This window comes from Phascolarctos cinereus, unplaced genomic scaffold (genome assembly GCF_003287225.1).
Source record: "Phascolarctos cinereus isolate Bilbo 61053 unplaced genomic scaffold, phaCin_HiC Scaffold_726;HRSCAF=1367, whole genome shotgun sequence".
Classification (NCBI taxonomy): Eukaryota; Metazoa; Chordata; class Mammalia; order Diprotodontia; family Phascolarctidae; genus Phascolarctos; species Phascolarctos cinereus.
In genome coordinates, this window is record NW_027556098.1 from 347,705,280 (window position 1) to 347,732,406 (window position 27,127).

Here is a 27,127-nt window from a genome sequence, read left to right on the forward strand (position 1 = left end):
TTCAATTCAGTAAACCAGACCTAGCTGCTCTGGATTTGTACCTTACCTGTACAAGATTATCCTCAATCAATTTTAATTTGACCAAAAAACTAACAATCATTCACTTGATCTACTGTATCGAGCTCCTAAAACAAACAACCTGCAAAATACTTTTGCTTTTATGAATGGATAATCATTTGTTCTCAAGTGGTAGGGTACATTTAGTCAGTTCTAGTCAGTTAACTACTGACTTGTAGACTCATCAAATTTAAGAGTGTCAAGAGATCCTAGAGATCATCTAGGCTAACCAGTTCATTTTATAAATGGGAAAGCTCATGATCAGAAAGGCTGGTATGGGAGTGTGCTGGTAAATGTTTAACTAATTCTCAAAAAAAAAGAAAAGACACACACTTTTAAGTTTAATCTGCAATATTGATATTTTCTCTATCACTTTCTTAAATCCTGACAGTCATCAAAACAAGAAATTAAGCCCTGATCTGTAGTCTTTGTCAATTCTGAGGTGGAAATGCTCACAGTCAAAATTTAATAATTTTTGAGCTGGCTCCAGCACATCCTTACAGTGAGGTTGAACTCTGGTCACAAGACTGAGCTCGGACCAGAACCCAGGTTTCCTGGCTCTGGCTAGAGCTCTTTCCCATTTTGGGAAAATGTTTGAACATTTACCAAATCTGGGAAGCAGAATTAGACTTGTACCAGAAGGAGACAGATGTAAGAGAGAACTGAGAAGACTTAGCAACTTATTGGATGTGTAGGGTGAGGGGGAAATGGAATATGACACGGAGGTTGGGAAGGATAGTAGTGACCTTAACAAAGAGGCAAGTCTGGAAGGTAAGTAGGTTTTGGTGGGGAGGGACAATGTAATAAGATTTCTGATGCATCTTATAACTCTTCCTTTACCTCACTTTCTCACCCAAAATAAAAAAGTGGGCAGGGGTTTGGTCAATTTTGTGGAACCTCTATGACCTGTGGTTTGGGGTGCCTAGATAATTCGTTAAGGTATAACTGAGTTATAAATCTCCTGAAAGACAGAGGACCAGTACAGGAGCAAGGAGGTTAGTAACCTGTATAGTGGAAGGAAGGGACCAATGGAGAGATAAAGGTAAATATAAAGGTAAATGCAGTTATTTGGTGACAAGTCCCAAGATTAACTATCACAGGAAGGTGGGATTTGAACCACCTTCCTATCCTCTAACTGTTCAATCTCATGGCTCTCCCAGAGGATTTAGCCTCTACTTTAGCAGCTACTGTCCTCATGTATTGATGTTGGCTATAAATAGTGGGACTGATATGACAGGAGGGTCTATGATTCTGATTCTGAGGCTTCAGCACTCCTGAATTTCAGATTTGAAAGCAATCCTTTTTTTTAAGCCAGAAAAAAAATGTTTATAAGAGACTGTATATAATGTAAACATTAAGTATGTATATATTATTAATGTCATTGCACTTCTTGATCAGTCAGTCAATAAGCATTTATTAAGGGCCTACTATGTACCAGGTGCTGTGTTAAGTGCTGGGTATACAAAGAAAAGGACAGTCAACTATAAACAAACAGGCTATACATGGGATAAATCTAGAATAATCAACTGAGAGAAGGGACTAGAATAAGGGGGAGCAAAAAAAGCTTCTCCAAGCAATATGGAACTATGCCCAAAGGGCTATAAAAATGTGCATGCCCTTTGACCCAGCACTAGCACTTCTAGGGCTATATCCCAAAGAGATCATACAAATGGGAAAAGGACCCACATGTACAAAAATATTTATGGCAGCTCTTTGTGTGGTGGGGAAGCAGAATTGAGGGGATGCCCATCAGTTGGGGAATAGCTGAACAAGTTGTGGTATATGAATGTAATGGAATACTATCGTGCTATAAGAAATGATAAGCAAGTAGACTTCAGGAAAAACCTGTAAAGACTTGTATGGTCTTTTGCTGAGTGAAGTGAGCAGAACTAGGAGAACATTGTACACAGTAACAGCCACATTATGTGATAACTAACTTTGATAGACTTAGCTCTTCTCAGCAATGCAAGAAATCTAAGACCTCTCCAAGGAACTCATGGTGTTAAGTGCTCTCCACATCCAGAGAGGGAACTGTGGAGTCTAGATGTAGATCAAAGCTTACTATTTGTTCTTTTTTTCCCTACTATTTTGTTTTGTTTATTCTTTCTTGAGGTTCCTCCTATTGGTTCTAATTCTTCTTTATGGCATGACTATTGCGAAAATATGCTTAATAGAAATGTATATGTAGAGCCTATATCAGATAGCACGCTGTCTTGGGTGAGGAGGAAGAGGGAGAAAATTGAGACCTCAAAAGCTTATGGAGGTGAATGTTGAAAACTAAAAATTAATTAGTTAATTAATTAAAGGGGAAAAAAGAAAATACAACTACAAGGAAAAAACATAAACAGACTGGACAAAAAAAAATCTCAAGGAGTCATTTTAAAAAAAGCCTCCTGGAAGATGAGATTTTATTTGAGACTTGAAGAAAACCTAGGGGAGCCAGGAAGTAGAGATGAGGAGGTAGAGTATTCCAGGCATGGGGAACAACCAGGGAAAGTGCCTAGCATCTTTCATAATCTTTCATAATTATAATAATCTTAACAATTCATATTTCTATATTGTTTTAAGGTTTATAAGGCAGTTTTCTTCACAACTCCATGACATGGGTAGTACAAACATTATTATTCCTATTTTTCAGATGCAGAACCTGAGGCTCAAATAACTTGTCCCAGGTCAGACAACTAGGATGTACTTCACTGCACAACTGTTGCAGATTTTGTGGCAATTTTTTTGCAAAAATTTGGGGTGCAACCATTATGCGAAGCTTTTAAAAGCTGGTATTACTTAAAAGTCATTTATTACTAAACTGTCATTGGTGCAAGATTAGGATGCATGGAATACGCATGAATCAGTGTTAAAATTGGGAGGATGCAAGTCTTACCGTATCATGTGACTTACTTGTGGCAGCTTCACCTGCCCATCCACTCCCCTTGCATCTAAGGCTCTTCATTGGGTTGAGTGACAACACCATTAGTACTGCAATGCTCTAAACAAACCACATAGGTCGGCTTTCGGAAATATACTGACAATGCATACGTGCTGAGAATTCTAGGCTCCCGGCTTGCAATGCACGTATCCATATGCCACTGGTGAATACATTGCCGTTCTTTTTACCTCTTAAGCAGCATGGCAAATAGAATTATACCATGTGATGATTACACGATGAAAGGTTATAAACCCATTTTTGGATTGAAAACACAGGGTGCTACAGTTATGTGGTGATGATTATGTGGTGAAATACAGTAGGTGTCAGAGCTGGGCCTCTTACCTAGGTCTCCTGCCTCCAAATTCAATGCTCTTCTTATCACATCAAGACTTTTTCCTCACCAAGTGTTAGAATCACAGACCAATAGAATCTTGGAGTTGGAAAGGACCTTGGAGGGTATCTAGTCTAATCCATACCTGATCAGGAATTCCACGTCCAATATTTCTGATAAATGGTTAATTAACCCTGCCTGAAAATCACCCTTGGATGGGGAGCTTACTACCTGCCACAACAGTCCATTCCACTTTGGGACAGCTCTAATTGAGATCAAAGGACTTTCTTACATCAAGCTAAAGTTTGCTTTTTCCCTACATGGTGCTATAATGGAAAGCACATGAAGTCACAAGAAACCTGAGCTCAAATCCTGCCTCTGACACTTACTAACTGTATGATCAGACCATGGGAAGCAATTGAACTTTTCTGTGCCTTTATTTCCTCATTTGTAAAGTGAGGAATATATCTTTAGGAGCTACCACACAGAGTTGTTATGAAAATCAAATGAGATCATATGATCAACTGAGATTTTTTTTCTAAACCTAAAGGTGCAATGTAAAGGTCAGTTATCCTTGTAATTATTATTACAATTCTGCCCCCTGGGCCCACAGAGAGGATGCCTACTACAATTTCCCATGACAACCTTTTAAATATGCAATGATAAATTTATCATAGCATAGTTTCTGGTGCCCTAACCCTTCCAGCTGTCCTCCTCTGGATGCATTTCAATGCCCTTCTTAAAAGGCAATACAAAGAGTCAGTCAGTTAAACATTTATTAAGCATCTACTCTATTCCAGTCACTGTGCTAAGTGCTGGGGATACAAAGAAAGGTAAAAACAGTCCCTGCTCTTGAGAAGCTCACAGTCTGATGGGAGAGACACCAGGTAAAGAGCTATGCACAAACAAGAAAGAAAGAAAGATGTATAGATATACAAACACACATACACACAAATATGCACACACAAAATCAGCAGAGAGAAGGCATTAGAATTAAACAGGGGGGCAGGAAAGGCTTCCTGTAGAAGATAGGATTGTAGCTGGGTCTTGAAGAAAGCCAGAGAAGCCAGTAGCAAGATGTGAGCAGGAAGAGGATGCCAGGGATGGGGGAAGGGAACCCAATATTCCACATGTGCTTTGTCTCAGAGCAGAGAACAGCAGGACTACCACTTTCCTCATTTAAAACAACTGACTTCTTTTCTATTCCTTAGCTCAAGGCTTCGGACTCTAGAGATTTAAGTCCCAGGCTCTATCCCACTACGAAGCCATTAACTTCTTTCCTTGTATGTAACTCTCTTCATCTTTTTTTTTCTCTTTCTCTTCATCTTGAGATAGAAGTTGGGGCACTCAGAGAGATTCTGGGCTTACAACCACGGCAGCAGTAAAAATAATCCCAATAATGATGACCACTCTTTACCTCATATCCTCTCATCAAATCCTTTCCAGTTTTAGTTCCTATAACTCTCCATCACAAATTCTTTGGTGCATCCCAGGTCAGGAACAGTCAGAGGAAACGAAATATCAGTATACGTGTGAAAAAAAAATGCTCCAAATCACAATTAAAGAAATGCAAATTATAACTCTGAGGTTCTACTTCACCCCCAGCAGATTGGCAAAATTGACAAAAAAGGAAATGACAATTCTCAGAGGGGCCATAGAAAAAGAACAGTATTGGTTGATCTATAAATTGGTTCAGCCATTCTGGTAAATGGTTTGAAATCATATTCCAAAAGTCACTAAACAATGCATACTGTTTAATTCAGCAGTACCGCTTGTTGTAGGCCTAACTCTAAAGCCATCATGTTACAATTCAATATTCTGATGAAATGAGTTAACAGTGAGTCACTGGACATTTAACAAAGAAGGCAGTTTACTTTGCCTCAACACAGCATATATATGCAACAAGGATATACAGCAGGCAGGGATATAGCAACACTTAGAGGCATAGACAATTTTGTTTCCTCCTAGCTATATCCTGAAATGGTTTTCAGGGGTGGGAGGAGGGCTTGGAGGTGTAATGAGCTTATCCAAACTAACTTGGCTTCATCCCAACCTGAGGTTAGCTTGAAAATACTATTATTCAGTTGCTGAATTAATTGATATAGTGTAACTCTTAAAAGTCTGAATGCTACTGTATGCATAATTGCTATATGTTGATACATGAAAAGGTTGTTGTGGTCCAGTTTTCGTGAATTGAATTGATGTCTGTTGCTCTGCTATTGTATTGTTTGTGCATAGCATAATAATGCAATAGAACATTATTGCTAGAATACTGTACTTTTATTGTTTGCATTAATATTTGTATATTAATATGGGAAAACATGAAGCAAACTCTAGAAAAGATGGGAACTAAGACAATCACCTTGCTTTTGCAGCTGAGAAACATAAAGGTTTCTTAATATTAGGAGTATACCCACGCCTTAAGAATACATTTTTTTTCTTTTTTCTTTTTGGCAATTGGGCTTAAGTGACTTACACAGGGTCACACAGCTAGTAAGTGTCAAGTGTTTGGTCTGAGGCCGGATTTGAACTCTGGTCCTCCTGACTTCAGGGATGATGCTCTATCCACTGTGTCACCTATTTGCCCCATTAAGAATACATTTTTAAGGATACTAGACAGAAAAGTGAAAGGTGTGGAAGAGTGTACAATTAAAGCCACTATTTTTTTTAATTAAAGACTTTTATCAAGCAGAAAAGTAAAATATGCACATGAGGACTGCCAGCTTATGCTGACAGCCCACCAATAATGGATGGGGAGAGTTTATATATCTTTTAAACAAATGAAGGTAAGCTTACCTTAAAATGATAAGTAATATTTATCTAAAACCCTCAGTAAGCATTATTAGCTAGCAACCTTCCCAATAAAATCAGAGGTGAAGCAAGGATGCCCATTATCACCACTATTATTCAATATTGTACTAGAAATGTTAGCTATACAAATAAGAGAAGAAAAAGCGATCGAAGGAATTAGAATAGGCAATGAGGAAACAAAACTATCACTCTTTGGTGGTATACTTAGAGAATCATAGAGAATCAACTTAAAAACTGGCTGAAATAATTAACAACTTAAAAGTGAATATTGAAAACTAAAAATGAATAAATATTTTTTTTGTCATGAGCAAAAATAGTTAACAACTTTAGCAAAGTTGCGAGATACAAAATAAACCCACATAATCATCAGCATTTCTATATATTACTGTCAAAGTTTAGCAGCAAGAAATAGAAAGAGAAATTCCATTTAAAATAACTATAGACAATATAAAATACTTGAGAGTTTACCTAGCAAGACAAACCCAGGAACTATATGAACACATTTACAAAACCCTTTTCACACAAATAAAGTCAGATCTAAACAACTGGAAAAATATTAATTGCTCATGGTTAGGCTGAACCAATATAATAAAAATGACAATTCTACCTAAATTAACCTACTTATTCAGTGCCATATCAATCATTCTGCCAAAAATTATTTTATAGAGCTAGAAAAATTAATAACAAATTTCATCTGGAGGAACAAAAGGTCATGAATGTTAAGGGAATCAATGCAAAAAAAATTGTGAAAAAAGGTAACCTGGATCTCAAACTATACTACCAGTGGTAATTATCTAAACAATCTGATACTGGCTAAGAAATAAAGTTGTGGATCAGTGGAATAGCTTAGGTACACAACACAGAATAGTAAATGGCCATAGTAATCTATTGTTTGATATCTAGGTTTTGGGACAAAGATTTATTATTTGACAAAAACCGCTGGGAAAACTGGAAAACGGTATGGCATAAATTAGGTATAGACCAACATTTTATACCATATGACAAGATAAGGTCAAAATGGGTACATGATTCAGACATAAAGGATGATACCTTAAGCAAATTAAGACAGCATGGAATAGTTTACCTGTCAGATTTGTGGAGAAGGGAAGAATTTAGGGCCAAACAAGATATAGAGCGCATTACACAATGTAAAATAGATCATTTAATTATATAAAATCAAAGTTTTTCACAAACAAAACCAATGCAATCAAAATTAGAAAAAAAGTAGAAAACTGTGGAGTGGTTTTTTGTTTTTGTTTTTTTTTTTTGGTGAGGTGGTTGGGGTTAAGTGACTTGCCCAGCGTTACACAGCTAATAAGTGTCAAGTGTCTGAGGCTGGTTTTGAACTCAAGTCCTCCTGACTCCAAGGCCAATGCTGTACCTAGCTGCCCTGGGGTGGGGATTTTTTTACACCAAGTATCTCTGATAAAGGCTTCATTTCTCAAATATGTAGAGAACTGAGTCAAATTTGTAAAAATACAAGTCCTTCAAAGGATATGGTCAAAGGATATGAACAGGCAGTTTTCAGATGAAGAAATCAAAGCTATCTATAGTCATATAAAAATGCTCTAACTCTCTGTTGATTAGAGAAATGCAAATTAAAACAACACTGAGGTACCACATCACACCTGAAATCAAAGCTATCTATAGTCATATAAAAATGCTCTAACTCTCTGTTGATTAGAGAAATGCAAATTAAAACAACACTGAGGTACCACATCACACCTATCAGACTGGCTAATGTGACAAAAAATGAAAATGATAAATGGAGGGGATATGGGAAAATGGACATTAATACACAGTAGGTGGAGTTGTGAACTGATGCAACCATTCTGGAAATCAATTTGGAACTATGACCAAAGGGCTATAAAACTGTGTGTACCCTTTGATCCAGCAATACCACTTCTAGGTCTGTATCCCAAAGTGATTTTTTTAAAAAGAGAGAAAAGAGCTTATTTGTACAAAATATTTATAGCAGTTCCTTTTGTGGTGGCTAAGAACTGAAAGTTGAGGGGATACCCATCAATTGGGAAATAGCTAAACAAGTAGTGGTATATGGTTGTAATGGAATATTATTGTGCTGATTTAGCTATTCTCTGTAATACAATGATCCAAGCCAATCCGAAAGGACTCATGATGAAAAATGCTATCCACCTCCAGAGAAAGAACTGATGTTGTAAGAATACAGACTGAAGCATACTATTTTCATTTTTCTTTCTTTCTTTCTCTATCTCTGTCTCTTTTTGTTCTAGTCTTGTTACACAAAATGACTAATATGGAAATGTTTTACATGATTGCATATGTATAATCCATATCAGATTGCTCATCATCTCAGGGAAAGGGGAAGAAAAGGAGGGACAGATAGAATTTGGAACTCAAACCTTAAAAAAAAACCAAGGGGGTGTAGCTGGGTGGTGCAGTGGATAGAGCACTAGCCCTGGACTCAGGAGGACCTGAGTTCAAGCCCGGTCTCAGACTCAAAATACTCACTAGCTGTGTGACCCTGGGCAAGTCCCTTAATTCCAATTGCCTCACAAAAAAAAACAACAACAAGGAATGTTAAAAACTGTTTTTACATGTGATTGGTGAAAATATTACTTAAATTTTTTAAAATAAAATAAAATTGGTGAGCAGGATTCTGTGGGTTGCACCTCAAACACATCCTACATCTGACTCATGCAATGAAAACAGGTCTGTCCTCTTTCTGAGCAGCTCTAGCTTCAACTTATCCTTCTACTCTTGGTATCGGGGAGTCCCTAAAGTTAAACATTTCAGGATTCACTTTAAAGGCTTAATAATTAGAGTTCCTGGAATGTTCACTGGGACTTCTTATCTCTATCCTCTTGTAAGCCTTTGTCTAGTCTTCATAGATGGTCAAAGTGTGCAGATAGTGGGTCCCAGCTTTACTTCCTGCTAGAATTTTGAAAAGACTAGAATTAGTTCCCTTTACTGTTGCCATCCCAAGGAGTATTGGAGGGTCTGGGACTGCTGGGAGTAAAAAAAAAAAGAAATCCACAAAGGTAGACTAAAGTAATTTTCTCTGAGCCAGATAATTGACTGTTGAACTTATTAATAAAGAATAGGTCAATGGCACTGCCTTTAGCCAAAACCCTAGAATTAGAGATGCAACTCTTTTTTGTAGACATAGAGGAAAGAACAGGAAAGTATAGGTGAAGATATCATACCATTGGTTATGGGGTTGGCAACATTATGGGAATGAGGGATCATGATTGGTTACACTAAAGAGAGTGGGCATACAGACACACAGGAGATGAAGACCACATTTCTCTGTATTAAAGGAATGTTTTATGAATATATGGGACCCAGCAGTGTCCCAAGGTCGTTGGTACTGGACAGGAGCAACAGACTTACAGGCTCCTGGGATAAGATAAAACCACCTTTAGTTGGTAAGGATGAAGCTAAGATGGGACAAAGTCACCTTATTTGCCTTCAAGGATAGCACACAGATATTGTGGAGTTTCTCAGAACCTGAAGTTATGAGTGATAACAAGCTTCCTTTGCACAAAGTGATTTGCAGGTGGTGCTGAGATAACTACTTCCTTAGAATTAGAATGTTTCATCAGAGTATTGACCTTCTAAACTTTAGCTCAGAGTTTTTCTTTAACTAAAAGTGACTAATAGGGAAGCTAAACTTTTGGCATCTAACTCTGAAGGGGGGGGAGACAGAGAGAGAAGACAGAGAGAGAGAGAGAGAGAAAGAGAGAGAGAAACTTTTGAACTCATGAGACACTCAGAGACAGAGAAGAGAGTTAGGTTTGTTACATAGAGTACAAAGTTCTGTCCCGTTTTACCTCCCTATAGGGTAAGAGAGATTTCTATATCCAACTGAGTATGTGTCATTTCCTCTTTGAGCCAATTCTGATGAGTGTAAGATTCAAGCATTGCCTGCCATGCCCCCCCCAACTTTCCCTCCACTGTAATAGCTCTTTCACACATCTTTCATGTGAGATGATGTATCCCATTCTATCTTACCCTTTCCTCTTCTCCCAATGCAATCTTCTTTCTCACCCTTAATTTTATTTTTTTAGATATCATCCCATCATAGTCATCTTAGACCTGCACCCGCTGTCTATGTATACTCCTTCTGATGTCCCTTATAGTGATAAAATTCTTAAGAATTACAAATATCATCTTGCCATGTTGCAATATAAACAGTTTAACCTTATTGAATATCTTGTGTTTTCTCTTTATTTATTTTTTTACCTTTTTATACTTCTCTTGAGTCTTGTATTTAAAGATAAAATTTTTTATTCAGCTCTGATCTTTTAATTAGTGATACCTGAAAGTCCTCTATTTCATTAAATTTTCATCTCCTCTACTACCCTAAGGATTATACTAAGTTTTATTGGGTGGGTGATTCTTGCTTGTAATCCTGACTCCTCTGCCTTCCAGAATATATTCCAAGCCTTCTGGTTCTTTAATGTAGAAACTGCTCAATCCTGTGTAATCCTGATTGTGGTTCCACAATATTTGAATTGTTTCTTTCTGGGTGCTTGCAGTATTTTCTCCTTGGCATGAATGCTCTGAAATTTTTCTAAAGTATTCCTGGGAGTTTTCATTTTGTCTCTGTTAGGTGATGATCGATGGATTCTTTCAATTTCTGTTTTGCCCTCTGGTTCTAGGATAAGAGCAGTTTTCAATGGTAATTTCTTGAAAGATGATGTCTAGGTTCTTTTTTGGATCATGGCTTTCAGGTAGTCCAATAATTCTTAAATTATCTCTTTTGGTTCTGTTTTCCAGGTCAGTTGTTTTTTCAATGAAAAATTTCACATTTTCTTCTTTTTTTTAACTTTTGATTTTGTTTTATCATTTCCTGATGTCTCGTGGAGTAATGAGTACTGTGCACAATCAATTTATTGACAAACCTAACAAATGCCAATACATGGGATCTAAGACTCCTCAATATAGTCAATAAAGGAGAATGCAAAAAGGGACTCAAACTTACAAAATCTTAAGTAACATGGAGAATATTATAAAGTAGGGAATTTTTGAGATTAGCAAAACAGGGAACCTGGGCTTACAGTCTTTACCAGCAGAAGGTAGTCTGACAGAGCTTGATGATTTATAAATCAGAGCTGTTCTTAAATATTCGTTTTTTTTAAACTCACACTTAAAACTTATTCCAAAATAACACCTTTCAATTCCGCACTTTGATCCTTGACTTTGTCATTCATGGATCATTAATCAATTCATCAAATTCTTTCCAATGCTCTAAGTTCTGTTTATGTGGTGGTGTCAATGAATGTGCATGGCTCTGAAAGGGAGTGATTGAATCACCAATAATCAGAATTGATTTTCCTATTTCTAGGGAAAGATCTTTGGTTGCCTGAATTAGAGCAAAGACTCCACCAGGCTGAACTACCTGATCAGGGGATTGTCCCTTATTTAAAATAGCATCTAATGCTTCGAACATAACAATCCTTTTATACTTTTTATAATTCTGTCCTCAAAGGACTGTGCCAACCTGGCATCACTTCCTTAGGTGATGTGCTGGACAGATCCTTCTATGAAATTTATCAATTAAATAATCATTTCTCCTAGTACAACACACAAGTGGATGGTGATCCTTAACAACAGTTCTCCTAACATTTTTTTTTCCAACTTTCACAGGAAACAACTCCATACTGATAACCACAAGCAACATTTCCACAGACTTGGTAATTCAGGGTATAATGAGGCTTGGCTGTTTGATAGTTCAACTGTGCAGTAGTTCCAAGTGATGAAGCACAGGAATAGGGAGAGGAGGTAGCTAAGGATGGTGGCCACGGAAAGTCTGGAAAATATTTGGGAAGCAGAACATTCCTGGGTGCATTTTCAAACAGAGACATTCTCATGTCGATCCTTAAGAGGCAGAGGTTTACAAAGCAGGGAATAAATATGAAAAGAGCGACAAGGTTAAAAATTAACCGTTCTTCTGTAATCCAACTCTCTATATTCATGCTCCTGATTATTACTTCCTTGGACCGACATAATTCTTTTTAGGACTAAATTAGATCCCATGTTTGAGCATAACCTATTGGAGCAGTTAATGAAGCAAGGGATTGCAGTTATAAGTCACAGGATAATGAGAGCCCATTTAATCAATGTGGCAAAAAGACCAATGCTAGGGAACCAGTACATCAACCATAAGAATCAGGATGAGGGGTCCCACTATGAAGTACTCTCATGATGTACATAATTGGAGGTATTAAGTAGTGTCTGGGTCCTATGTATATCTTCTTGAATATTGTGAATACTGGTCAAAATCACTCCAGATTGATTGCCATAGGAGCAACAAGATTGGTTGATAAGAGTACATGCACCTCTTTGTGAGGCAATAAGATCTAAAAGAGGGGTACGGAACTTGCAGCCTCAAGGTCACATGTGGCCCTCTAGGTCCTCAAGCGCAACCCTTTGACTGAATCCAAACTTCACAGAACAAATCCCTTTAATAAAAGTATTTATTCTATAAAATGCAGACTCAGTCAAAAGGCAACACCCAAGGACATAGAAGGCCACATGTGGCCATAGGCTGCAGGTTCCCCACCCCTGATAAACCATGTGGTTTTGTACAGTCACCTGGGCAAGTGAGTTTACATCAGTTTGGAGGGCCTTTGATGACCTAGCTAAATCATCAAGGGTCTCAGTGATATTACAAGCATTCTGGACCAACTTTTCAATTTCAAGGGAAAGGTTTCTAGTCACTTCCCCCACTGCTGCAACTATATGGAGAGAAAAAGGGACCAAAGAAATCATATACCACCACTATTTTCTCTGTGTTCCTTCTTTGATGGCTATGTCCCCATGCCCCCAAACTCCTAATAGAACTTCCAACCAAATTTGCCCAGTGTTTGAAAACTTCAGCTGGAGGAAGAAGGTAGCCAATCCCCCATGTCCCATACCAGTCTGAAAAGAGGATAGAATAAGTTCTGGGATACTTGTCACCACATAGAAAGAATTGTCCTAAAGTGACGAATCCCCAAGAAATAGGTGAATCTATTCAGAGCTGTTGTACCAGATTGCAAGGAGGCACACCAAGGAGTCACCAGCAAGTAATGGTAGGAAATAAGATGGTTTCAATGCAGTTCCATACCCTTTCTAAACTATAGTTAGTCTGGTGTCCCTTTGGCTGGTTGATGCAATAAACTGGGATAAAGATAGAAAAATTGGTGGGGCCAGACTTTTAGGCTTATTGAGAGTAATGTCCTTTGTTTTTATATAGATGTACTCAAGACTGTAGTAAATAAAAGTGATGTTTTGTGGCACTGTTCAATTTACTGAAATGGTAGTAATATAGCATTTGGCAAAAGCAAAAAGACAATAGGGTTCAGCAAGGCTGAGAGGGGCAATGAAGTTCATGACATTTATGATGTTCTCCTGGATTAAGCTGACCAGTTGAGGAATTGTTTCATTTATAGTAGTGAGGATGGCTTGCCATGTGAGGCAGAACTTCCTCAATGCGTATGAGGGCATACCCAGCATCCATGGTGCCTGGTTATATTGAGGTTGTGTAGGATCAGGCCTACTTCACCACGAAGTCTAGTGATGAGAGTTCCATTTTCTCAGTTCTTGAGAGAAGAGGGCTTTTCAGAGACAGTCACAGGTAATAGAATCATTAACAGGGGAAGAAGTGGTGTTATGGGTCCTGGTCCTGCTCTCCTTATTCTATACATAATAATACAAAATATTACAAGGCATAACGCAAATGATAAGGGAAAAAATATCTACTCATAAGCAGGTATCTGAATTCTTTTCCCCTCATTAGAAGAATTAGTGGGAGAACAGGCCTGGCACAGTGAAACTAGGATTAGGAAGAGTATAGTAAACATTAGGTATCATTGCATAATAAGAGGATTTGTTTGGTAAAACTTGGACTCAGTCAAAGGACCGCCCCCTAGGACCTGCAGCGCCACACGTGGCCTCACTGCCACAGGTTCCCCAGCCCTGGAGCTCTGTACCACTGTTCCTGTGTCAGTGAACTCGCTCCATTTTGCAATTCTTGTATACTGGTTGGTTGGTGTGCTTTGTTCTCAAAGAGGGTCAAAATGACATTGCTACGCTGGAGTCAAGGTACAGCGTGCCCAACTGCGGCTGATCAGAACAATACAAGCTCAGAAGTCTCAACCGTAGGTCGGGCACAAGTAGTCCACATGAACATTTGGAGTGGAGATGTCTCTAAATGTGCACATCTCAGATCTGTGCCATTGGTGTGGGCAGAGCAGTACACCATTGCCAAGGTGTTGGGAAGGTGCAGGGCAGACAAAAGTTCCTTGATGTATGCAGCATTAGCAATAATCTTTCCAGCAGAAGTAAGGAAACCTCTTCGTATCCCTGGCATTCTGACCACCCACACCAAAAACACACTGAGAGTCAGTGTAGATGTTAGTACTCTGTCCCTCAGAGACGGCAGGCCTGTGTAAGCACTATTAATTTGGCAGCCAGAGCACTGAGGTTAGGGGGCAGAGAGGCTGACCACACTGTCAGAAATTGCAGCAGTGCCTCTGTGCCAGACATTGTTTCTCATAAAAGAGGTATCATCAGTTTATAGGACTTGGGCAGGATTCTGTAAGGTGTCAGAGATGTCATTTCCGGGTTTCTCAGCCATGTCTACAATGGTGGCACAGTTGTGGAGTGGTTCACCTGAAGTGGGTAAATTAGGGAGCAAAGTGGCTGGGTTTAAGATGGAACACTGCTTTAGAGCCACATCTTCTTTGTCCAACAAAGTCACTTCATACCTAGCAAGTTTATGTTCAGAAAAGGCTTGAGTGTGGTGTCTCAACAAAAAAGTCTCAACTTCATGGAGGCATTATACTACAAGTGGGGCCCCTAAAACCAAATCATATGCCTTTTCTAGCAAAAGGATACTTGCCATTACAGCTCTTGAGCAGGATGGAGCCCCTGTAGCTACTTAATCTAGCTGAGTGAAGCACTCCAGAAGTTCCTCCCTTTTGCTCATGCACAGAAAGAGAAAAGGATTTACTATAATCTGGGAGTCTAAGTACCAGAGCTGATAGTAAAGCCTTCTCGAGGGTGGCAAGGGCAGTTAGATATTCAGGTTCAAATTATGAGGGCTCTGGAAGAGTCCTTGGTTAGAGCAGTTGAAAGCTTAGTGATCTCACCAAAAGATGGAATCCACTGTCTGCAGTATCTGGCTGCTAGTGACTCCACTGCCCAATAAACAATCAAAAATGTATCTCCATTTTTAACAGTAACATAGGGTTTGTCAGTGTGGGAGAATGCAAAAACTGGAACAACAGGGGCTAAAATCAGAAAACACAAAAGGATCTCATCAGACTCTATCTTTCCCTCCCTGTCTCACCCTCTCCATACCTTCATGCTACAGACTTCTCATGGGCCTGCTTGGGATTACTTCTTCCCTTATTCTATAAGTCCCACTGTTTCTTTATGCACTGTCTAGCCATGTGGCCCTTTTAATGGCAGTAAAAACTGGCACTCAGTTTCTTTGAGACTTATCTTGGAAAGGAACTGGAGCAGGTCTCGGTTATAACCAGAATAACTTGGGTTTCTGGCTTAGACTTAACTTTCCTACTCTTTTTCTATTTTCCCCTTCCTTCTTAAACATATAGGGCAGTGCCTTTAAGTTCGCTGGTGTTCTTTTCATGCCATCCAAGACAATTGTATGAATTGGTATGAAAGTAATGACAAATTTCTGACAGAAATTGGTTGAAAAAGCCACATTAAGAATTCTAGCATCTCTTGAATTAATGCCTAGCCATCTTGAATAGCCTATCATAAAAGCAGGAAGGAATTTCATTCTTTTCTTTCATGGTCTCTTAGAATTTACTCCAGTCCTCAGGATGTATGACACAGGTTTCCATTCCTTTAAATAGTACATATCTGGCCTGTAACAACTTGGTATAGTCTACAGAAGGTTGGAGTTAGTATAGGAATCTTGTAATGGGAAGAGCTCCTAGTCCCACAGGAGCTGCTTCTCCAGCTAGGGGTTGTTTACTGGCCTCCTCTATAATAGTGGTCCTTTCTCCAGGAGAGAGAGAACAGTTTCCATTAAATCAGTAACATCTCCCCAAGTGGGTTTATAGCCCCTAAATATGACTTGAAATTGAGTAATGACAGCTGCAGACTCCACTGAATTCAAGAGTATCCTTCATCCACAAAGAAAGATCAGAGGGACTAAAGGGCTGATGAGTTCTTAAGGTACCAGACCTCCTGTCAGGTCATCATGTACTTGCTTTCCCTGGAGGGGAAAGATATTGGTAGCAAGTTTCTTTTTGTTGGAATAGTTAAGGGGAGGAAGAGGATAAGGAGAGGAGGGCTCTTTTTGAGGTAATGGGCATAAACCATTTGACATAGTGGTCCCACAGAAGCAATAGTCTATTTGCCCTAGGTAGAGCACTTCAATAGCTGCTGTCAATTTCTTTTACATACGATGATCAAAAGTGCCATATTGAGACCAGAATAGTTTATCAGCTGAATCTCTTGTAGCTCTAAACCAAATTTCGTACACTTTGATGGCATGTTTCTTTGTCACTCATTTGTCACTGAAAGATTCCCTTGGACTCATGATCTCAGTAACTTTTCCAGAGCAGTATCAATAGGGATGTTGTGAGAATTTCCCATAATTTTACAATTTACCTATTGCTTTAGTAGCAAGCTTTCTTTCTTTCTTTTTCCTTTTCTTTTTTTTTTTTTTTTGGTTAGGCAATTGGGGTTAAGTGATTTGCCCAGGGTCACACAGCTAGAGGGTGTCAAGTGTTTGGTCTGAGGCCAGATTAGAATTCAGGTCCTCCTGACTTCAAGGCTGGTACTTTATCCACCGTGCCACCTCACTGCCCCCAGCAAGCTTTATTTTCCAATAATTAGAGCTATCTTTGAACCACGGAGTTTTTCCTACTTATTGCCAATCAGAGTTGATATGCACAGGCTAAAGAATCAAAGATCGGATTCCATGCCTGATTGTTAACTTTCTTGTCTAAGCACTTAAGGGATTTTCTTATCTGTAGGAGAGATTGTTTTGCCTGCAAAAAGAACCTTTTTGCTTATGGAGGACTAAGTTCTGTTCCCCTGTCTGTGGAAGAAGTTGCTCTGTGCACAACAAAGATTCTCCCAGCTGTATGAGAGCTTGCTCTATCTGCTCTGCTACTTTTAAACCAGATTCTATCATTCAGGAAAAACTATAAAGAAGACATAAACATAAACAAGTAAGCACACTGAATGTAAATCAACAGAGTCAGTCTCTACTAATTAGAAAAACTTCAAAATCTGTCCTCTAAGACTCTACTACAACTCAGATGTAGACAACAAAAACAAAACAGAACAATAAAACAAAGAAAAATTTAAATCTCTTTGGGATCTCTGGAGATTCGGATCTTATCTACTTCCACAAATGTCTCTACCTATAGCAAATCTTCCTGCATCTGTAGGAGAAATGTTTTGTCCTGCAGCTAGGGTCCTTCTGTATGTATAAGAAGAAGGTGTGCTGTCTGAAACTAGGAGTACCCTATATGTAGAAAAGATTCTCATATTTGGTACAGTGGGTCTCTAGTTTGCAGATTAGATTCCCCCATTCAAGGTGTCACTCTAATTTCTAAAACATTCCAATTTGTAGAATTTTCCAATAGTAAGCTAGAATCCTCTCTGCAGTTTTATGATTGCTCCTATCAGAAATCTGATCATGATATACAGACAGCACAACAAGCCAAAATATAAAAATATATGTAAAACCTTCTTTATACAATGAAAGTTGAATTTGATGGTTATTCAGTGGCTTGAAACACAGAACTAACTACGTTGTTCACCGGCAGCCAGAAAGCAGAACTCACTTGCCTGCAGACAGACTTCACTATGAGGGAAAGTTTTAAGCAATCAATAATCTAATATTAATCCTCATTTCCCCCAAGATTCCCTATCCAAGGTGTTATATGGTTCAACTGAATCCCCTGGCTCTTGCTTTCTACTTAACTCAGTTAAGTTGCTGACTTGGGAGCTTAGTCTAAGGTCTGGTCCTCATCTTATAGATTTATATAAAACCTAGGAAGCCATGACAGTGAATTCTACTAAGCTAAGTTACCACATTAAATGTAAACTCAAATATACAGGCAGTGAGGTGGTATAATCGATTCTAGTCAAGAAGTTCAAGAGCTCTGGGCAGCTAGGTGGTGCAGTAGATAGAGCACCAGCCCTAGAATCTGGAGAACCTGAGTTCAAATCCTGCCTCAGACACATACTACTCATTAACTGTGTGACTCTGGGCAAGTCACTTAATCCCAATTGCCTTGGCCCCCCAAAAAAGCTCAAGAGTTCAAATCTAGCTTCAGACACTTACTACCTGTGTGATGGCAAGTCACTTAACCTCAGTTTCCTCAACTGTAAAATGGAGATAATAATAGCATCTATCTCTCAGGGTTGTTGTAAGGATAAAATGAGAGAATATTTATAAAGCACTTTGCAGACCTTAAAGTGCTATATAAATGCTAGTTATTATTATGTACAGTTACACATATATTTAGGTAACAATAATAGAAATCACCCATGTGAAATGTGCCTTGCATATAATTACATTTATTGCTACACAAATCTGATGGCCTTTTCTCAATCCTCAACCTTCTTGGCCCCTCCACAGCCTTTAACACTATTGATTGCCGCCTTCTCCTTCATACTCTCTTAGCTTTAACTCTTTGTGACATTACTTTCTCTTGGTTCTTCTACCTAATCATTCCTTCTCTGTCTACTTTACTGGATCATCATTCGTGTCATGCCCACTAAGTGGAAATGGGGAGTGGGGTACAAGGTTCTGTTCTGGGCCTTCTTTGCTTCTCCCTCTATACAATTTCACTTGGTGAGCTCATCAACTCCCATGGTTTAAATTTTCATCTCCAATCAAATGACTCTCAGATCTGCTTATCAAGACCTAACATCTTTTCTGACCTCTAGTTTCATATCTCCAATTGCCCTTTAGATATTTTGAACTGGATGCCCTGTGGATATCTTAAGTAACAACAACAACAACAATAACGATAGTTAACATTTATATAGCGCTCACTATGTATGAGGCACTGTGAGAAGTGTTTTACAATTATTACCTCATTTGAGCCTCATCACCACCCTGTGAGATAGGTGCTATTATTATCTTCATTTTGCAGATGGGGAAACTGAGGCAAACAGAGGTGGGTTTTTTTATTTATTAAGTGCTTCCTATGTACTCAAACAAATAAACCAAAAAACCCTCAACATATTCAAAACTAAACTCATCATCTTTCTCACCAAACTCTCTTCTTTTCCTAACTTCACTCTTATTTTCAGGGGCATCACCATCCTCCTGCTCACCTAGGCTGGCAACCTAATTCTCATCCTCTAGTCATTCTCTCTCACTCCCAATATCCAAGTTCTGTCGATTCTACCTTTGTAACATCTCTCAGATACTTTCCCTTCTTTCCTTTGACACTGCCACCCTTTTGGTACAGGCCCTCATCACTTCACACCTGGACTATTGAAAATAGCCTACTGTTTGGTCTCCCTGCCACAAGTCTCTCCCACAATTCATTCTCCACTCAGGGGTCAAACTGATCTTGCTAAAACACAGGTATGACCAAATCATCCCACATCTCCCCATTTAATAAACTCCAGTGATTCCCTGTTACCTCCAGGATCAAATATAAATCCTGGTTGGCTTTCAAGGTCATTCATAACCTGACCCCTTCCTACCTTTCCAGTCTTCTTATGTCTTCCTGCTTTCCATATACTCTATAATCCAGGGACACTGGCCTCTCTGCTGTTCCTCACACAAGACACTCCATCTCTAGACTCTGGGCTTTTTAACTGACTGTCTCCCATGCCTAGAAAGCTCTTCCTCCTCATCCTCACCTCCTAGTTTCTCTAGCTTTTTTCAAGTCCTTGGACTTCCTACAGACATGAAGATCCAAATTCAAAAAAATAGCTTCTGATACTTACTGACTATATAACCCTAGGCAAGTCATTTAACCTGTGCTTCAACTGTAAAACAATGATAATAATCCTACCTACCTCCCAGAATTGAAGTGAGGTTCAATTGACATAATATTTGTAAAGCACTTAACACTGGTACATAATAGGCACTTAATAAATGCCTGTTCCTTTCCTTTCAAGTCTCAGTTAAAGTCCTAAACCTTTATGCCTTCTCTCTGAGATTACCCCAATTTATTATATATACACACATATATACATTTACATATGTCTCCTGTACATACATACGTGTTTCAATTTATTCATTTATTTGTTTTTAGTTTTCAACATCCACTTTTATAAGATTTTGAATTCTAAATTTTCTCCCCTCTCTCCTTCCTTCCTCCCCAAGGTGGCATATGATCTGATTATAGGCTATATATATATATATATATACAATCATATTAAACATATTTCCATGTTATTCATGTTGTGAAAGAAGAATCAGAACAAAAAGGAAAATCTATGCGAAAAAGAAAAAAAAGAGGGAAAATAGTATGCTTCTATCTGCATTCAGACTCCATAATTCTTTCTCTGGTTATGGAAAGCATTTTCTATCATGAATCTTTTAGAATTGTCTTAGATCACAGCATTGCTGAGAAGAGCTAAGTCTGTCAAAGTTGGTCATTCTACAATGTTGCTGTTACTGTGTACAGTGTTCTCCTGGGTCTGCTCACTTCACTCAGCATCAGTTCACATAAGTCTTTCCAGGTTTTTCTGAAGTCCACCTGCTCATCATTTCTCATAGCACAATAGTATTCCATTACATTCATATACCACAACTTGTTCAGCCATTCCCCAATTGATGGGCATCCTCTCAATTTCCAATTCTTTGCCACCACAAAAAGAGCTGCTCTAAATATTTTTGTACATGTGGCTCCTTTTCCCTTTTATATGATCTCTTTGGGATACAGACCTGGTAGTGGTATTGCTGGATCAAAAGATATGCACAGTTTCATAGCCCTTTGGTCATAGTTCCAAATTGCTCTCCAGAATGGTTGGATCAGTTCACAACTCCACCAACAATGCCTTAGTGTTCCAATTTTGTACATACTTGTTTGCATGCTAGGTCTCCCATTATAGTGTGCGCTTTTTAAAAGCAGGTACTCCTTTTGATTTTTCTTTTTTACCCCTAGAGCTTAGCCCAGTGCCTGACACATAGCAGGAGTGTGATAAATGTTAATTAACTTACCGACATATTAATTACTGCATGTTTGAGTATATTTGCTTCTTATTTTGTTGTTACGTTCATGCTATAGTGATGTGTTGTTTTGCATATATACTAGTGCTTATATTTGGCTGTATTTTTCTTTTTCTTTTCTTTTTTTTTCCACATAGGTTTACTAATATTGTTACTGGTACAACTAGCTTGCTTTGCCTTATTATTTAGCCATGTCCTACTTTGTTGATTATGCTGGATTGCTCTGTATTCTAGCTATGCAGGTACTTCTGATCTGTGTATGTACTTTGTCATGTACACCCTTAGGCTCGCTGTTACTGTAGCTCACTGCCTGGAGATACGTTGTATAGTGCCGTCTCTGCTGCACGTTCTCTTACTATGTATTAATGGCATGTGTATTTTGGTTTCAAAGATATCATTTGTTGGTTACATAAGACATCAGGAAAATCACCCTTCTTGTTTTAAAGCTCTGATGTTTGTGTTTATGCAGCATAGTTACAAACTTCAAGTTTGCCTTGAGTGATTTTTTTCAAGGGATTGAAAAAGGTTTTGGCCGGAGGGAGGAATGTAATCTAGGGCTTAAGAAAGAATATTTGTGGGGCAGGTAGGTGGCAAAGTGAATACAGCCCTGTCCCTGAAGTCCGGGGGACCTGAGTTCAAATGTGACCTCAGACCAAACACTTGACACTTACTAGCTGTGTGACCCTGGGCAAGTCACTTAACCCCAATTGCCTAAAAAAAAAAAATATTTGCGTAAGACTCTCTTCATTGGTGGAGGGAATGATGATTACTCAACCCACTGTGCCTTTGAGGGGCAGAGTTGGCAAGAGCCTGTATAAGATGCTACAAGAAGAGATGCTTCTTCTGGCTTCCAGATTTGAAATACTTCCTGCCCTCAAGGAGATTTCATTCTACTAAAATGTTCTTACCTCTCTCATTGCCAGTCTTAGTCACAACAAATAGAGATGTTGGTCATGGTGGTTGGCAACAGAAGGCCCATGTGACAGGGAGATTGAGTCTCCCTGTCACATTTCTCTCTGCTTCCTATGCCTTGAAAAATAGTATCTTTGTTGTTGCTGTTGTATGGGAATCCAAGTTGTTATTAAGTCATTTTCAGTCATGTCTGATTCTTTGTGACCTCATTTGGGGTTTTCTTGGCAAAGATATTGGAGTTCTTTGCCATTTCCTTTCCCCAGTTCATTTTACCAATGAGGAACTAAGGTAAACAGGATTAAGTGACTTGCCCAGGGTCACACAGCTAGTAAGTAATTGAGGTCAAATTTGAACTCAGGAAAATGAGTCTTCCTGATTCTGTGCCCAGTACGCTGTGACACCTAGCTGCCCTCAGGAATCTAAGAGGGTGGGTGATACCAAGTGACAAGCTCAGTAACCTGGTAGACAGTTTCAGTTCACCTGCAACAGCTCTCTACTCTCTGCCCCCTACATTTGCCATAGAAAGTAGATTCAAGACAAGGAAAGAGGGAAGAGAATAACTCAATTCAACAAGAATTTATCATGCACCTTTTATATATCAGCCAGGAACTCTTCTAGGCACTGGGATTATACAGAAAAAAAAAACAAAATAAAGCTTATATTCTTTTGGGAGGAAATACCTAGTGCTATTGGTGGTTCCTTCACTCTTCTACTTAAGTTGTTGCCCAAATGGATTTTTCTGAATAAGTGGATATTTTCCACTTTAGGAAATAGTATCAAATATGTGCAATTCTCTTTATCTTTTCATTCGCTCCAAGCCCCCAGTCAGAGATAGTGCTTCCGATAAAATACTTCAGTCTTAGAACTATCTCTATATTTTCTCTGTGGGATATTCCTCCCCCAACCCCCAACTTAATTGTTTCCTTCCAATGGTATTCCCAATAAATATTACCCATACTGGAAACTACTAGTGTTAATAAAGACAGAGTAAACATTTAAACAAAGAAAGGTAAACAAATCCCCTTCTTCAATGCCCTGAAAAAAAAGGCTCCATGCTTCCATGAAGCTACTTAAGTGGGGAAAGGGGATATAGGATCATAACCTTGGGTTCTACAGTTGAGGGTGGTGGTGGGGACAAGATGTAGGCAGAGGAAGGTCAGCAACACAGCTTCTGTCCAAACACAGATTTGCCCAAACAGCCCCACTCCCAGAATCTTGGCCTCTCTTGTGGCATTCACCTCTGCCTGATGCTTCTGCTCTCTCAGTTCCACTTGGATGCTTGGAGCTTCCCTTTCTCCAGCTGTGGTACTTCCTAAAGCTCCCCCTTCTTACAAACTTCACTTTCTCCCACTCCAGCTTCTTCTACTCACCTGATCAGGAGCTGGATTACTCTTCCAATCTGTTTCCTAGACTCAATTTTTAACTGACTTTTAAAAGTCCTTGATGCATGGCCTATTGTTTTTCAACCAATTACCTTGCCTTTTTTTTTAATTCACTCTAAGAACTCATTCTAAATCAATGGCTTGCCATTAATGCATTTTACAGTTAAATACTTCTTTACCTGACTCTTCTGTGATTAGGTCTGTGAAAAGGCCTATTCCTTTTCACTCATGTATAAGTAACTGCAAAATTTATACAAATATTAGGCAAAAACAAGGATATTTGGGGGAAGAAGCACTAGACTTCTAGTAGGAGGTAGCCTTTGAGCTGAGCTTTTATGGAAGGCAGGGATTCTATGAAGGGAAGAAAGAGGTGGGGAGGGAGTGCTTCCAGGTGTGAGTTATCTATGCAAAATCATAGAGATGGGAAATGGAATGCTGTGTAGGGGGGAGCCGCAAACAATTTAGTTTGGCTGGAATGTCAAATGTGTAAGGAAACCAATGTGCAATAAACCTGGAAAAGTAGTCGGGAGACATATTGTGAAGCTCTTCACAACCCAAATACCATTTGCTTCTGAAACCAAGTCTGTTACAATTGTCTTACTAATCTGTTCCCTTCTCTCAGAATTTCCAGGGTTCTGCTCTGCTTTCAAAATAGATGAGAACTGTGGCAGGCACCAGACAGATAAGGAATATCTCAGTCTCAGAAGAGTGTAAATTAAAAGTGACACAAAGGGCTAATAGGTTGAAGCATAGTACCCACAACGACTTGGGCACAAGCGGTAGTACAAAATACATCATCAATGACTTGCATGTCTGGCAAAGAAATCGGATTGACCGTGTAGGAACAGTAGGAGATGGATCAGCCAGCGCACCAGTGCCAACTATAAAATTATTAAAAAGACCCAAAGGAAGAACTCCAGTACATTGAATGGATACTTTTTTGGAAGACTTATCGAAGGACAAGGTGGGGGATGGAATTACATATGATAAAGAGTCACAAATAGGCTGTGATACATACTCATATTGATGAGATTACAGATCTGTGAAAATAACAAATGAGTGAAATAATGGGTGAACAAATGAAGTGAAGAAATGAATAAAGAAATACTGATTTGATGAGTGATGGAATAAGAGAGTCACTGAATAATTGAATGAGTGTCTTAATGAATGAAACAGTGACAGCATCATTGAATGAACAATAAATGCTTATGGAATTGAATTCAATGAGTGTACATTTTTCTTCCTCCTTCTCCATTCTAGTTCACTCAGCCTCAGCCTAAAGAGGCCTATCTGTATTTCTTCCCTATTCCCAGTGGCTTTGTCCCTCCCACCTGGCTTCACTGTTTGAATGACCCCCCAGAAACTTAACTTGTCTTTGTGTCCAGTATCATTCTCAGGTTAAAAGCCCAATTTTGGCAGTGGAAGCTCCTTTTGGATATATTCCACATCTATTGGAATCAAAAGGCCTCAGCTGGAGCCGCATTATGTAAATTTTATGTAAAACACAATGCAAATGTGCAAGGTCCTGCTGGGCTAAGGGCACTGTTCCTTTAAGAACTAGGGCTCTAGGCAAACGGAAAATCATTGAAGTAGTCAACACTGCTAGGGGAGAAATAGGACACCACAAGACAACACACCAGTCTGGTGTTTGAGGTCTCCATGATCTCAACCCCTGGTCTTATAGAGATCTCAACCCTCTAATATCTTTCCCTGCTCCCTCCTCCAACACTAGGATAATTCCCTTTTCCCAACCTTTATTATTATTCCCAAACTGGAATACTTTGGATTTTATGGTTTTTTCTTCTTTTCCTCTTTAAATCCCACTTGTCCTTTAGACTCATCACAAGTACCACCTTCTCCAGGAAGTCTTCCCAACCCGTAAACCCATAACACAACTCTGAAGAGCCTTGGAGTCTGAATTCCTTATGGGTCCTGCACACATATAACCTGGTGCTGTTATTGTTCTAAATGTGGATATTTCCTGTCTCTAGTCAGATATCAACTCCCAGAGGTTGAAACCTCTTCTCAACTCCCTCCCCCTACCCCCTCCCTAGTGTTGCCAAGCAAAGGGATTATCAGAGAAGGGGGAACTACTCAGTAAATATTTGAAGAGGTGGAGCTAGATTTGGCCTTTGGAAAGGGAAAAGGCATTAACTTGAATTAGGGGAAAGGAAGGCAGGTCAACATGGAGAATGACACAGGAAGGGAGCTTCATGTGGTAGCCAGGGGACCCTGGGGAGCTCAAGAGGAAGCTGTATGAAAGAGTCTGAGTTTCTTCCTTTTTAATGTACGGCATAGTCCAAAAAGATGGAGTGTCTTATGTGAGGAGCTGCAGGAAGACCAGTATCACTGAGAGTACTTGGAGCAGAGTAAGGTCTAAAAGAACTAGAAAGGTAGGAGGGGGCTAGGTTACAAAGAGCTTTAGAAGCCAAACAGAAGATGTTCTATTTGAACCTGCGGGTGATAGGAAGCCAAAGGAGTTTATTGAATAGGAGGGTGACATGGTCAGACTTGAATTTTAGGAAGATCACTTTGGAGGGGACTTACGACCAGCAGGCTATTTCAATAGTCCAAACTTGAGGTGATAAGGCCTACATCAGGGTTGTGGCAATGTTAAAAAGATGGGGGCATGTATGAGAGATGTTATGAAAGTAGAAATGATAGGTGCTGGCAACTGATCGAATATGGGAGGTAAGAGAAGGTGAGGACTCAAGGATGACACCTAGCTTGTGAACCTGAGTGACTGGGAGGATGATGGTATCCTCAACAGTAACAGAGAAGTTAGAAAGAAGGGACGATTTGGGGGGGGGGGAATAATGAAAGTGAACAGGGTAGGCAAGGCAAGCATGTTGGGGAAAGGGGAAAGGGCAGACCACTTCCCAGCTGCTGTTGAGGCCTTCAGGCTCATAAGTTATTTACACATTTTTGAGAAAGCCCATCCCTGGCCTCACCCAGGCCCCTGGCTTCTACAACACTGGGCAAAGAGAGAAAGAACAAGGAACCTTCAAACCCCAGAAAACAAAGATCCAGCCTGCCCAGGCAGGATCTTCCTCTCTCCCTGGGGGCTGATCTGACCTTGCCCCATTCACTTTCTTCCATTTGCACCTCCCCTCACCCTCAACAAGGCTTTTCCTGACAATCAGTCAGTACATATTATTTAGAACTCAAAGTAATATAAACCATGCATGGTAAATGTCAGATGAGAGTGCAGACAAGCTGGACTGAGGGACAAGAGCTTAGGGTTCTACTTTTGCCTCTACTATGGATTCATTGCTCAATATGAGGAAGAATTTGGGAATAACCAAGTGATCCCAGTATGACCTGCCTCAAGGGATAGAGAATTCTGTTATTGGAAGTATGCAAGCAGTTCTGAGATTCAGTGATTCCATGAGTCTACGAACCTGGGCAAATAGCCTCCTCCTCTCCTAGATTCATTTTCCTCACCTGCAAAGTGAAGAGGGTTAGACTAAGTGGCCCCTTAAGAGGCTTAGCTCTCTTACTCCTGCTATATTAAGGGGACAGAAGAAGCAGCCCAGTCCTGCTTAGCC

The 27,127-nt window shown here is 39.4% G+C and overlaps 1 long non-coding RNA gene across 1 annotated transcript; it reads left to right on the forward strand.

The window, feature by feature from the left end:
- Positions 1 to 446: 446 nt before the first annotated feature.
- On the forward strand, positions 447 to 24,798 carry LOC110195214 (uncharacterized). The gene is made up of 2 exons (XR_002320850.2): positions 447 to 828; positions 24,202 to 24,798. It is a non-coding gene; the product is annotated as an uncharacterized LOC110195214 (long non-coding RNA).
- The last annotated feature ends 2,329 nt before the right edge of the window (positions 24,799 to 27,127 follow it).